This window comes from Aplysia californica, unplaced genomic scaffold (genome assembly GCF_000002075.1).
Source record: "Aplysia californica isolate F4 #8 unplaced genomic scaffold, AplCal3.0 scaffold00532, whole genome shotgun sequence".
Lineage (NCBI taxonomy): Eukaryota > Metazoa > Mollusca > Gastropoda > Aplysiida > Aplysiidae > Aplysia > Aplysia californica.
This window is the reverse complement of record NW_004797802.1, coordinates 527,389-530,408: the sequence shown is the minus strand read 5'-3', so window position 1 is coordinate 530,408 and position 3,020 is coordinate 527,389.

The following is a 3,020-nucleotide window of genomic DNA, read 5'->3' as shown; positions in this document are numbered from 1 at the left end:
TCTCTCTCTCTCTCTCTCTCTCTCTCTCCGAATCACTCCACCGTATTTCTCACCTTAATCTGCCCCATTCTTGAGTGTGGGAAAAAACATGTCTGGCTTTCTCTCGGTACAACGTTGAGATTCCCCCTTAATCCTCATCTGCCCTCCTTTTTCCTCAACTTTCCTAGCCTGTCCGACTTTCATAAGTAAAAACCTCTTATCCAGGTAGAACAACAAACACTAAACGTCACAGCGGATGGCATTTTGACAACTGTGCCTGAAATATTAAGCTTCGTCGCGATGGCACTAGTGCGGAACCAAGTTTGTCAAGATAGAAAAACAAGGGGGGAAAAGTGGAAAAGACAACTTCAACAGCGAACCTCTCTCTCCCTCCCTCCCTCCCCCCCCTCTCTCTCTCTTTCTCTCTCTCTCTCTCTCTCTCTCTCTCTCTCTCTCTCTCTCTCTCTCTCTCCCTTTCTCTTTCTCTCTCCCTCTCTATCCCCCCCTCTCTCTCTCTCCTCTCCCTTTCTGTCCTTTCAATACCCTTCCGTATCCCGTTATCTTGCTATCTCTATCAAAAGACTCCCATTACTTCACTGGCTACAAATACCCTTGTCATAAATTATTGTGGGAATGCACGCCTCGTACCCACAGTATTAAGCACGAAAAATGGAGAAAGGGGGGTGGGGGGTGGATGGGCAATTGGGTGTGGTCTTCTCTTTATACTTTTTCCAGATGTATGCGACACCGAAGGGTGCATCGGAAAACAACGTTTCATTGGGTTGTACGTTCGAATTGTATTTTGTAAAGGGACAATATTGAAATTGTTTGTATTTGAGAATGAACATCCTTGTCGTTGCCATAGATTATCTAACTTAATAGTATTTTTTTAACGCAGTAATCGTATTCTAAATCTTTGATTTACAGGCAGACAGGCGAGGACTCACTCACGCGTAAATATAATAAGCACCACTCAGCAGAATTTAGGTAAGGCTCCTGAAGACATCGGATAGCAATAATGGAGGAAATAACCTGAAAAAATATCTTCCCACACGCTTCATCATCTATAATTCAAGTAACACTACAGTCTAGCAATAAAGGTAACAACAACAGCATCCATAACAACAACAACAACAACAACAACAACAACAACAACAACAGCAACAACAACAACAACAACAACAACAACAACAACAACTGCAGGAGCAGTACAAGCAGCAGAAACAACAGCAACAACAACAACAATGGTGAAAGACATCTTCTTCCATCACGTTTCATTATGTAGCACTCACCAAAAACGTAAGAATAACAACAGCAGTAGTAACAACAATAACGAAAGTAACAATAATAACAACAATTACAATAGCAAAAACAAAAAATCTAGGAAAATAATAGCAGTCCCAGTAGCAGCAGCAGCAGCAGCAACAACAACATCAACAAGAAAAAGAAGAAGAAGAAGAAGAACAACAACAACAATAACAACAATGAAAGTGACAATAACAACAGCAACAAAAACAACAATTATAACAACAAAAACAACAACAACAACAGCAGCAACAACAACAACAGTGACAATAACAGCGCCCCATTGCTGAATAAGCTCTTGTGCTTTTACAGTCCCGACTAAACCACCCGCAGCAGAATTATGGCAAACCTCAATTGCCAGGTCACGCCCGGCCGCTGTATCACCATACAGGTTGCCTGCCATAAAAAGGGACCAAATTGTGGCTCCAAACTACCGGGATATGGAAAAAGACTGTATACTCGATGTCAAGTAAAATTACAGTAGTTACACGAGATCGTGAATACGTCATTTTAACTTGATGTTCAACCGTAGCTCCATGAAGATGCTCAGTTTTAAGGCACCTTGAAAAAGAAGTATCACTTCATTATCAACGCAGATTTTTCAATTCTGTTTACCTTATCTGAAGCTTAAAGAGAAGAAGAACAACATGATTAATATAAAATATGCACATTTGTGCTTCCGATTTGCGTATAATGGCTCGAAATATGTTGTAACATTGCCTTTGGTCCGACGATACTAGGACATTATTAATTACGTGTCCGCCACGTTGTTACAGAGCTACGTGAACTGAGCTCACTAACATAGCTCTACAAACACATAGTTGGGCAGGTCAGGAAAAAAATTTAAAATGTCTTCTAATGGGAACCCTTTATTTAGAGCCAGTCTGGCGTCAGGACAAAGACAAAAACACATTATCACTATTCAATCAGGCATGGTTAGAGTGCCTCAAAAGAGGTAAGATTGTATATTGCATTCAAACAGGAATACAATTCCGTTTTACTATACAAGCCAAGATAATGCCGGGCCAAGAGACAATTTGAAATTCCATAAAATAGAACCTCTGCGACTTGAAAAAAAGAAACTTTGTCTTGATCCAAATGCCAATTGAACATAACTTAAATTAAAACTCCTTCGCCGTAAAAAGAGACGTTTTCTAGAAAAGGGCTCCAAGTAATGAAGGTTTCCAATCACTCGTCCAAAAATGAACAATTGTACCGCTCTAAAGTCACTTAGCATAGTCCACTTTTTATTGCTTCATTCGGTCCGCCAAAAACAAAACAAGATAGAGAACTTACACAGCAAAAAGTATGCTCAAGTTAAAAATCAAACAAAACAAGAACAAAACAGAACAAACAAAACAAACAAAACAAAAACCAAAAAAGGAAACAAAACAAGACAATACAAATCAAAAGCTTTGTTTGTTTATGCTGTAAAAAAATGCAATTTTGCAAATACAGTCTTTTTCCAGGAAAAGGAGCAAGTTGGTCTCTCCCGTCAAGTCTACTTTATCGGCGACGTCGGCTGCACACCCTCCAGGGTCCGCGTCTTTTTGTTAGCGCCTCTAAGACTCAATTACATGAATGAACGATTTCTATTGTGCAGGGGACCGACAAGACATGATATACAGTCAGCTGAGGGGAGCTTCTGCTTTACGGTGTCTTGACAGATTTTTAAACTATATCTGAATTTCTGGGGAAAATTCTTGTGAAATTTGAGCGTCACTTTTACCTCCTCA